The sequence below is a fragment of the Lycorma delicatula genome, chromosome 5 (assembly GCF_047948215.1).
Source record: "Lycorma delicatula isolate Av1 chromosome 5, ASM4794821v1, whole genome shotgun sequence".
Taxonomy (NCBI): domain Eukaryota; kingdom Metazoa; phylum Arthropoda; class Insecta; order Hemiptera; family Fulgoridae; genus Lycorma; species Lycorma delicatula.
This window is the reverse complement of record NC_134459.1, coordinates 52,923,731-52,935,792: the sequence shown is the minus strand read 5'-3', so window position 1 is coordinate 52,935,792 and position 12,062 is coordinate 52,923,731. Positions and strand designations below refer to the sequence as shown.

Below are 12,062 nucleotides of genomic sequence, written 5' to 3'. Positions count from 1 at the left end.
AAACTTAAAAAAATAGATCCCAGAACTGTTTCGCTAATAATTTAAAATAAAAAAAATGTTACAACACCCAAAAGCTTGTCTCGCAAAACATTTCTTTTTTTTAGAATTGCATACAATAACTTCGTTAAACTGCCACTAAATAATGTAACAAAATTTGTAAATTTGATTCTGGGAAAATCTATGTAAATAACGTCAACTGAATAACAGAGAAAGATTTAAAGAAAATTTAATTTAATTCATAACAAAAAAAAACACCGACAAATATTGTACTACAATTTTAAACTGAAACAAAAATCATTCCAACAACAGATGTCAAGAAACAAAGTTTTTTTTTTTGTCTTCAGTCATTTATTCCCTATCTAGTGCTAGTCGTTTCATTTCATTATACCCTCTACATCCTACATCCCTAACAATTTGTTTTACATATTCCAAACGTGGCCTGCCTACACAATTTTTTCCTTCTACCTGTCCTTCCAATATTAAAACGACTATTCCAGGATGCCTTAGTATGTGGCCTATAAGTCTGTCTCTTCTTTTAACTATATTTTTCCAAATGCTTCTTTCTTCATCTATATGCCGCAATATCTCTTCATTTGTCACTTTATCCACCCATCTGATTTTTAACATTCTCCTATAGCACCACATTTCAAAAGCTCCTAATCTTTTCTTCTCAGATACTCCGATCGTCCAAGTTTCACTTCCATATAAAGCGACACTCCAAACATATACTTTCAAAAATCTTTTCCTGACCTTTAAATTAATTTTTGATGTAAACAAATTATATTTCTTACTGAAGACTCGTTTAGCTTGTGATATTCGGCAATTTATGTCGCTCCTGCTTCGTCCATCTTTAGTAATTCTACTTCCCAAATAACAAAATTCTTCTACCTCCATAATCTTTTCTCCTCCTATTTTCACATTCAGTGGTCCATCTTTGTTATTTCTACTACATTTCATTACTTTTGTTTTGTTCTTGTTTATCCTCCTCTATGAATCATGAGACCTTGCCGTTGGTGTATGAATCATGAGACCTTGCCGTTGGTGAGGGGGCTTGAGTGCTCAGGGTTACAGAGTAGCTGGACCGAAGATGCAACCATAACGGAGAGGTATCTGTTGAGAGCCAGACTAAGGAATGATTCCTGAAAGAGGGCAGCAGCTCTTTCAGTAGTTGTTAGGGGCGTGAGTCACAATGACTTAAACGGCCATATCAACATCACTCAGTCCTCTGAGTACTGCGCAGCTGAAAGCAATGGAAAACTACAGCTGCTTTTTTTCCAAGAAAATGTGGCTCTCTGCATTTTCATATAGCAATAATGGAGGCGCCTTCCTTGGTAAAATATTCCGGAGGTAAACTAGTCCCCCGTTCGGATCTCCGGGTGGGGACTACTAAGGAAGGGGTCACCAGTAAATTAAAAAATAACATTCTACGAGTCGGAGCGTGGAATGTTAGATGCTTAAAAAAGGTTGGTAGACTAGAAACAAAATAAATTATTAAAAACAAATTAAATAAGACGGTAATTTTATAGAATCATATAAATTTCATTGTGATACGGTAAAGGTTTTTTTTTTACAATGATTTTCTAAAATATAAGTGAGATTCAGTTTTTTTAAGAACACAACTATATGAAACCACTAAATTTAACCTTTAAGTTAGAAGAATTTCAGTATATCTTTATTTTACCCTTGGAGAAAAAATTAGAGCGACATTTTTATAATCTAATTCGAAAATGAAGCATTCCGGTTCCATCTTTATAAATATTTACGTAAATATTTTATTTATTTTCATTTGAAGAACATATAAAATAATCTTTTTTGCTACTTTTTACTTTAACCTGAATTAGAATCTGCATGAAACGCTAAAAGATAGGTTTCTAATTATTTTACAGTTAACGGTAATTTTAGAAGTAATTATGTTTTAACCGTAATTAATTATGTATAAAAAAGTTAAACATATTTGTATGTTTGTTTTAAAATGTTAAGTAAGAGAATTTCTATATCAATGAAAAACCATTATTTCATTTAATTAAATAATTGCTAAAGAATCCTGAATGAATAAGCGAGTGTTAATTAACATAAATATTGACGTTAGTTAATTGTCAAATTATTATACTCTGAATTTAATTATTTTAACTGAGATATTACAATGCAAATCTGTTTAATAATTTAAGTATCATTTATATTAATATATTTACAAGTACTTTAATTAAATCTAAAGTACAAGTCACTAGTTTTAGTAAAATCAATCAATCTCAGTTTCACAAGTAGCTTATACTATTTACCTAAATCAAACTTTCCATTACGTCTTGAAAGCGGTATCATAACGATCAGGTTATTTCAATTAAACCTATTGAGATTAAATTTAAAAAAACTTTTAACGAATATATTTTTTGGAACTTTTTAAACACACGAGCGCACGCGCGCGCGCACACACTCACACACACACTTTTTCAATCATTTTTTTTTTAAATGTTTTAATATTTTTCAACTTTCCGGGAAATTTTAAAAACATTTGATTGCAAAATAAATTATCACCTTGTCAAAAAATTAATAAATACAAAAAAATTATTGTAATTAAACTTACACCAAATTATTAACAGCAATCAGAAGTGATCTTGATCAAACTTACCTGAAAAAAAAAAAAATAAGTTAATAACTTTATCAAACATGACCCGTTGGTACGATTATACAAAAAAATAATTAAAATATAAATAATAATTAATAAATAAATAATTAATGTATAAATTAGTTTTAATATATAATTAAAATATATGATTTGGTCTTGCCCGGCTAATATATAATTAAAAATATATTAATATATAATAATTAAATAATCTTAATTATATAAAATATAGTGTGTCAAATATATATATATATACACAGTTTACATATTCTAATTATGACAAAGTCTAGTTAAAAAAAAAATGGTTATTTTCCTACCGATGGAATTCGTTTCCGATAGCGCTAGAAGGCATTAAAAAAGATTGTGTGGGTTTTTATATTTTAATTATTTATTTTATAAGTTAATGTCAAATAAAATAAATACAAAAACAAACATTTATAACAAAAAAATTTATTTTTAAGATCAAGAATATTTTTCTACTATTAGCGGCTTTTTCATTCAACATATGTCTACAGTATATGATTAATTTTGATTGTTTGTGTCTCTCCTGTTAACATCAGAAGGCGTACAGTAAAAAATTATACAAAATATGTAAAATGGTTTTTTTTTGTTGCCTGATTAATTAATTCCATACATAAACTTGACCGTGAGAATGTGGAAAATTAATTTTTTACCGTATGAAAAATGCTTTGCCTGACCGGAATTCGAACCCAGGATGTCCGAATGAAAGGCCACAACGCTACCACTCTGCCACGGAGATCGGCTTTTCAATCATAAGAATGCAATTCAAGTTCGAACAAAATTAAACACAGATTAATATATATATATATATATATATATATATATATATATATATATAGTATATAATTATCAAAAACAGAAAAACCAAAATTAAAAGTTAACACATAAACAGAGAGAAAGAGAGAGAAAGCGAGTTTATAGATAAATTATGGAACGCTTAAAATACTTAATTTAAGAAATGCATTTCCCACAAAACGATTTATTTTTCTATGTAAACATTACGTAGGGTGTGTTGTACGCCACTTTTGAACCTATTCAATAATCCCCATTTGGATAAGGTTGTCGTAATCCGATTTTTTAACGCCAAGATTTTTTTTTCAATGCCCTTTAAAATGATTTGTCACAATTCCATAATTTTTATTTAAAACGTTTGTTTAGCTCCAGTACTAGCTCACTGGGAGCTTGGGATGTGGCTTCCGTGTAATAATCGCTCGGACACGGTATATTTGTTATAAACAAACATATATTTCTCAGTTAAAACACTAAAGTTTCCAACTGCTACACGGCAACTGGCATGAATACCTGAAACACAATGCAGTAATTTAAATATTTGATTATAAACGGACGGCCCTAAGAAACCGTAAAACATAGATAAAAACATTTCATTAGCTCCTAGAATAATTCGTATGTTAGCCCCCAGCTTAAATTTGAGTATAAGTGAAGCGTAACAGATACAATCCACAAGGATGTGATGCACTGTCAGCCGGCAGTCGCAGTCAGCACAAAGTGGTGCATTTCTTTGAGTCATCAGATGTCAATGAGTGAGCCTCGTGTGTCCTAATCGCAGACGGCTATCATAACCTCCTCTCGATGCTTATTTCTGCATGAGGAGCTCCACGATGAAACAGTTCTTATCTGGGTGAAGTTTATTGTTCATAGTAGCATTCCAATTACTTTTCCACTCATCATGAACCATCCTCTTCAGGAAGAAGACAAGACCTTTGAAGCGACGAAATCGGTGAAAGGAGGCTGGAAACAAGTCTCCTTTGCCGTGCTCTCAGCGCGCTCATTGCTTGAAATCCTATTATGGCTGGGGATCCAGCGGACGGTCACAGTTATATTACGGTAGGTCATTTGCGAAATAATACGCTGAATCTCACAGTCAACAGGGTATATTAATATTAATAAATAGATGCAAATTATTTAGCGAAGTAATTTGAAATTTGTAATAAAAAAATAAAATAAAAATTGTAAGTAAATTACTATATAAACTTTGTTATATAGAAATTTTAGTTGAATTTGGACTAAATTAGAGCATACTTTGAAAAAAATATTGAAATCAAACGAATATAGTTTGAAAGAGAATCAATGGTTATTTCTGTCACTGGTTTACGATGTAACGGAAGTATTGTAATCGCAAAAAATTTCGGTTTTCAGATTTCAACGGAAATATCCATTTTGACCATTCCTGAATTTCATTTTTACTAGTTTTCGGGGTGACGTTTGTACATAAGTATGTATCTCGCATAACTCAAAAACGCTTAGCCGTAGGATGTTGAAATTTTATTTAGAACGGTTGTAAGATCCAGTTGTGCACCTCCCCTTGTGATTACAATCGACTGAACCAAAGGTGTCCAAAATAGCCCAAAATCCAAATTTTTTTTGATTTTGGACTTTTTCTTAACTGCAGTAATAAGCGCTCATTTAGAGCTTTTCAACGATATATCATAATTGGTACTTATTTTCATTAGTTCTAGAGGTATACCTAAATAAAAGTTTTATTAATGAATTATTTGGCTCTTACTAGGGGTAGGCACATCGGTTCTAATCCGATTTCATCTCCTTTTTTTTAATTTAAATATATTGATTTATTTTTAATTATTAACTTCTGGTTGTAAAAAAAATGTACGATAAATAATAATTTAATAATAACAATAAAAAAATTATATATATGAAAAAAATATCAGAATATATTAGTAAAAAATATGTTATGTAACTTTTCATTTAAAAAAAAAAAAATGTGCTTATGAAATATAACAGGCGTACAAGGAAGTCATGTGGTGGTGTTCACGTTAGATTTTTTTGATTTATAATTCTTAACAACTGACCAATCTATATATACTAGATGACATGATTCATATAGACTACTACTTATAAATATGAGCTAAAAACCTTGGTAATACAGAAATTTGTATTACTTTTTGCGACTAATTTACAACTTTTGAGTAAAAAATCTTTTAATTGTATAATATTATTTAACTTCATATCAACACTTTATAATAATCCAAATTTAAACACCAATAATGACAAAAACTCAAAAAATCGTTTACTTTAAGAAAGTAAGGAAAACTCATAAGTTTTCCTTACTTTTTTAGATCATAATCTATCAAGATTGTTGTAAGAAGAATTAAAAAAATGAACATCAAACTTGGTTCCTTTGAAAAAGAGTAAGATCTGAAAAAATATTCACTTTTTGGAAGACTTTTACAACTTTTACCAAATAAATCGAAAAAAGAAGAATATTTCTTTCTCTCTGAAAACTAATTTTTGTATTCAAAATTAAAAAAAAAAAATATTTTCTTTTCAGTTACTATTAATATTATTGTTTTTGAATAATTAACTATTAGATTAATTAATCAAGTCTAAAATTAACAAATTAAAACGAAAAAAAAAGACAAACGTGAACATTAAAAATTTATTTTATTTTTTTAAAAGCTTTTGAACTAACTGTAATTCAGTGTTTGTCTCATGAAATGACACATATTACACAAAGATAGTATGATATTTTATCATACTTTTATGTTGGTTTAGTGGAATGTAGTTACAACAAATGGATAGATGGACGAGCGTAAAAGTAGGTGGACATGAAAATATCATTCGGATGTATCCCCTTTACAGTAGTACTATTATACGTTTATTCTAGTCAGCTTTCATGAACAATATATCTGAGCATACATATTTCATACCGTCCCTGCTGTCCACCGGCCTCAGTATTTATTTATGTTGAGACCCCCAAACGGAGATCGTATATTTTTCCTTAGAGACTCTATTTCTTTTCTTTACTTTATCTTGTCTTTTTACCATCTTCCACATTAGTCGTTAGCCAACTTAATAACACGAACACTGGTTCTCAAGAGAGAAAAACTGCATAACGAAACTGTTAGTATTAGTGCTATAAATATCCTACTTCGTCTCCTCGGTAAGAAATTAATACTTTTATCACATAGATGGTGATAAAAATGAAATAGAAATTATTTCTCCAACAAATCAATTTTTTTAACTTTTTAAGATAAAATTAGAAGACATCCTGATTTTCAGCTGTTTCAGCTCTCATACACAATCACAGTAGAGAGACATGAATTGATATTATTAGTTTATGTTTATTTATTTTTTTTTTTTACAGCTCTCACACACAATAAAAGATATTGTGCTATCGTAGCCAATAAAATATATTTATATGTAATCATAAAATACTTTTACAAGTTGGAAGAGTTATTTAAATAACATTTAACTATACTTTGAGAAATCTAATATTTAAATACTACAAGCTAAAGTCGACCAAAATTTCAATTTACACATTCTTCAAGTCCAGATTTAATGTTTTTCATCAAACGAAGCAACAAATCCACAGAAATTGCCGTAATTTCGTGATGAATTTTTTATTTGAATCCTTCAATGCTGGTGGATCATTAGGGATTTGTCATGGCTCAAGGAATAAAAGGAGTAAATTCATTCATCGATCGTTTGGCTGTGTCATCTACCTCTTCATCCTATTTCAAATCTCTGGACTTATTTCCGATTTCATGGCTACTTGGGGGAAAAAGATTTAATTCAATCATTTGAACATTTTGTTCTGGTATTAGGGTAACTGAATTCTCATCATTGTTTTCTGAGAAATATGGACCAGTTACTTCGGAAAATTTTTTTGCACACCATACGGGTGACTTTAGTAATTTGCAATGTTTTTTTTATTATTTCATTAGTTGAAATCTGTCTGATTCATCACTCAAAACATATATTGTGTAAAACGTTTTTTTTAACGTTTATAAAATTCAAAAGCTTCTAGTAAAAGAAATTGCCAGCACTATATGAAATTTACGGATAAGATTTGTTTATCTTGATGAAAAAAACCTTTAAAAACAATGGTAGTTTGACAAGCTAAGAAAACCAAAACAGCTGTTACGGCTTTACGTTTTCACGAGTTTTCAAGTAGTTTATCGTTGAACCGGGATCTTCAAAATTCTGCACCAAGACGTTTATGTCATGGTTAACGACACTGTGTCATTCCGATCAATTTAAGTGACTATGAGAGACAACTGTTTTGCAGCTGTTACCATTTTTGTAGAATGCTTAGTAGTGTATAAATAGGAGAGCGGCGTCAGTTTTGCCCTCTCCTTCCGCGGGGAGCGCTAGTGTCGCGACCGCCATGTTGGTTTTTCCCTTTTGACCCTGTGGGAATTTCCCTTTTCCCTGAGCAGGATGTTTGAAATTCTGCAGGGTAGCCAACTTTGGTAATGTGTGTTCGCTTTGAATATTATTTATAATAGTTAATTCATAGGTTGGTACTGCTGTTGTGTACTGGTGGGTGTTTAAATATTATTTTAAAAAAACCAGGTCGGCTAGGGATGAACCTAGACTCACTCAGCTGCAGCGGCTTCCCTGTGTGGATAGTGAAATAGGTTGTATATAAGTCGCGGTCGACGACGGCGGCGGCGGTGATGGGTAGCCCAGCCGCCATCTTGCGACGTCACACCTGGCGCGCAATACGGTATGCCATCGTTTGACGGTAAGTATGTGTGTGTGTGTGTGTGTGTGTGTGTGTGTGTGTGTGTGTGTGTGTGCGTGTGTGTGTGTGCGTGTGTGTGTGTGTGTGTGTGCGTGTGTGTGTGTGCGTGTGTGTGTGTGTGTGTGTGTGTGTGTGTGTTTGTAAAATAATTTTTTCTATAGAAAGATTATACAACAGAAATCTGTACAATACATTTGTATTGTTAGCACACTTAGCATATTCCAATGTTTCCGGATAAAAAGATATTTATGCCGTTTTCGATGGTTCATCTACTATATATATATATATATATATATATATATATATATATATATATATATATATATATATATATATATATATATATATATATAGTGTGTGTGTGTGTGTGTGCGCGCGCGCGCGTGCGTGCGTGCGTGTGTGTGTGTGTGTGTGTGTGTGTGTGTAAACTTGAATGAATAACTTATAATTTCATATTCAGTAATCCCTCGCTATTCCACGGTTCGGTATTAGTAGTCGCAAGAATTTGAAAATAATTCTATTTTATTATTTCCAATGATAAGATCAAAAAAATGTGATGCGAATACCACATGACTTCCTTGTACGCCTATTAAATTATATATACACATTTAAAAAAAAATTAAAAGTACATAAAATTTTATTTAATTAATAACTTTTCATTTTTTTTTATTGTTTTATTGAATTATTATCTATTTTAAATATTTGTTTACAATCAGAGGTTAACAATTTAATAAATTAATATATTTAAATTAAAAAAAAATAGTTAAAAGAAAAAGGAGATGGAAGTCGGATTCGAACCGATGTGTCCTCCCCATCTATATAACTAAATGGTGCACAACTAGATGTTACCAACGGTCCTAAATTCAAAATTTGAACATCCTACGCTAATCGTTTTTGAGTTATGCGAGATGCATACATACGTAAAGACGTCATGCTGAAAACTAGTGTAAATGAATTCAGGGATGGTCAAAATTGATATTTCCATTGAAATCTGAAAACCGAAATTTTATGCGATCTAATATCTAATATCTGATAATCACGTATTATTAAAAGAAATAAAGGTATATGTTAACATGGAGTCTGCTACTCGAAAATCTTTATCCTTCTACGGGTTTTGTAAAAAATTAAATATTTATTTATAATGAAATTAAAAATAAATGATATATTTAGGGAAAATTTATGAATATTCATGTTTGCATGTTGGGAGAAACTCATTATTTAGATAAATGAAAATATTATAGGGGCATGAATTTAGGACAGTTGTTATCTTATATAGGTCAGTTGATCCTAAAGGTTCATTATCAAAATTGCATACAAATTCAGAATTTATTTAGTCCCGTAAGTAAATTCTGCTCTTAAATAATCGTGGACTCACGATAATATGATCGCGTTAAATATAGATTTTACGCTGAAGTAGTTTGGAAACGTAAGTGTAGGAAATTATGAAGCCGGAAATACCGGCAATATTTCAACACGCAACTTCATAAAGTTTTGCACACAGGTATACGTAAGGGGACGCTGAATTACACAAAGTATTCTCCTGAAGCAAGATGGCGTGAATTTGAAGCAATGTTGCTAATTTTAGACTTTCGGTAAAAAGAACAGTCAATCTTAAAAAAAATAATTTTATTCACCTCTATCAAACCAGAAAAAACTGTTTTCGTATAAATGAATATTTTAATAATAATTTTAAAAACAATCATGTTTTCTGATCCGTGCACATAAATATGTACCTAAATAATTTTCATTAACGAGTTATGAATTGTGATTTACCTTGATAGATATTTTATGTATTTAGCATCTTTACAAAATTATTTTATGCGTTTTTATTTTATATGCTACTCGATCAAGGCTTTGCCACAGTTTCTCTTGATTCATCCTGCAAAAGCAGATTGGCAAACACTTTTTTACCTTTGGAATAGCATATCTACTCATGCCTGACTTAATCTCTGTAATGCATTATTATGTACCGATCAGAATAAAAGATTTAATTTATTTGAACGAATCTCGGATAGATAGTAAAATAAAAACTTTTTCGTTTCATTTAAAACTAAAAAACTAAAGTTGAATTACATCTTGAAAATCAGGGTAAAAAAAAAAAAACAAATATTTTAATATACTCTAGTAGAAGCCAAATGGACGTGACTTGTGAGACAGATAAAGTATAATAGATTTTGTTATGTACATACATACTAGCACGTTCGGAAAGTTGCTGTGCAGTATGCTTTAGAATTATGTGGTGCATTCTATTCTTTCAGCATTAGGTTGGTTGCTCTGAGGGTTCATTGGGCGTCGCTCTAATAAACAAAGACGTCAGTTGTTGAGTTGTGACTGAACGTGATTTCGTTTCGTTTATCGGAATCAATAGTTGCGATAAACGTAATGGTTCTTTCGGTAGACGAACGCATTTTTCTCGTTGAACATGTCATTTGTGAAGGCGACAAGTATACTGGTTTAATTTATAATAAGTGTTGAGAAAAGTTTCTAAATACTTCTGATTCCTCACTGGAATGTAGTTTTCGAATTCTTAAAAATTTCGGGCAACAGACTCTGTTGAAGACGCTGATCGAAGCGTTAGACCAATACGAACAAAAGCTGCTTGATATTTTGATTACTATGGCCGAAAGTCCATCAAAGACAATGCGCATTTCCCCTACAAAGTAATGTGTATCCAATAACTAAAACCTACAGATCATGCCAAAAAACTAAATTATTGTCAATGGTTTAAACGTTTAACTGATCAAACTTCCGTACCTAACATTACATTTTTTACAGATGAAGCGTAGTTATATGAATTACACGAAAAATCTTTACATGAAGCGAAAGTTGGAGACTGCGAGTAGAATGCGATTGTGGGTGGAATTTTTTTGAAAATAGAGTTAATAGTATTCATTATTGTGCTGTTTTAACAAACTTCATTAGTCAGTTAACAGAAGTGGAAACCAATCACGATTGCTTCCAACAAGATGGCGCCACAGAACACACAGATAACCGGTCAACGACTTTTTTTACGAAATGTCTTTGGTGAACGAATCATTTCGAGGGGTTTGTGGTCTCTACGAAAGCCCGATCTGACTCCCAAAGATTACTTTCTACGGAGGGCAGCGAAACAAGCTGTGTATGGCAACAGTAGACATTTATTTTATAAAAATGGATATTACAATTAATATCAGTTTCTATAAAATCATGAAATAAAAATACAAATTAATAATTAAGAGAGTTTCGTCATTACACATCCATAATTCAAGTGCACAGCAACTTTCGACCGATTGTATGATTTTAATACATAAAAACATACAAATTAATATATTTAAAAATCTTCCTTTAAAAATTAAATGAATTTGAATTCGAGCCATTTGAAGTTGTAATAAAAAAAGCAATAATTTAATAGTTTTTAAATCACTTATTTTATGTTAAGCTTATAACACAAGCTACTAAATAAATAGATTTTCATAGTGTCCCTATTAAGTTTGTTTTTATAACATTTTTTTTTGGGGATGACTTTTTAAAACTATTATTTTATAAAAAAAATATTTAAACTATTTTAAAAATTATTACACAAATAAAAAGTACAATACATTTTATTTTTTCATTGAAGATTAACAGCTCAATTTGTAGAATAGATTCAGTGAAATGGCTGTTGTGTGATTAAAAAAACTCATAACTGTAAAATATTTTCTATCTCTTAAATCAGAATTTAGAATTGAAAAAATATTTTTACCTTTTAGTAAAGTGAATTTTATGGTTTACTGATTTATATATATTTATTAATTTTTTTTTTAAATAAGTAAAATCTTAAATTCACGCTCCCATATGAAAAATCCGTTTAGAAAAAACGCCAAACCCGATAAATCTGCAAGTCGATAAAGATATTAGAAATAAAGGAATTTCTTTAGGTAGTCGCTTGGCAGACCA

General features: G+C 30.5%; 1 protein-coding gene across 5 annotated transcripts in view; it reads right to left on the bottom strand.

The window, feature by feature from the left end:
- msi (RNA-binding protein musashi) overlaps positions 1–12,062 on the bottom strand; it is a 1,037,545-nt gene that overhangs the window by 291,740 nt on the left and 733,743 nt on the right. Inside the window, exon 3 of one of the 5 annotated variants that reach the window (XM_075366115.1) lies at positions 2,582–2,626. The exons of the other annotated variants lie outside the window; for them this stretch is intronic. The gene's annotated coding sequence lies outside the window, so the exon portion shown is untranslated. The remainder of the gene's footprint in view (positions 1–2,581; positions 2,627–12,062) is intronic. 5 annotated transcript variants of the gene reach the window in all.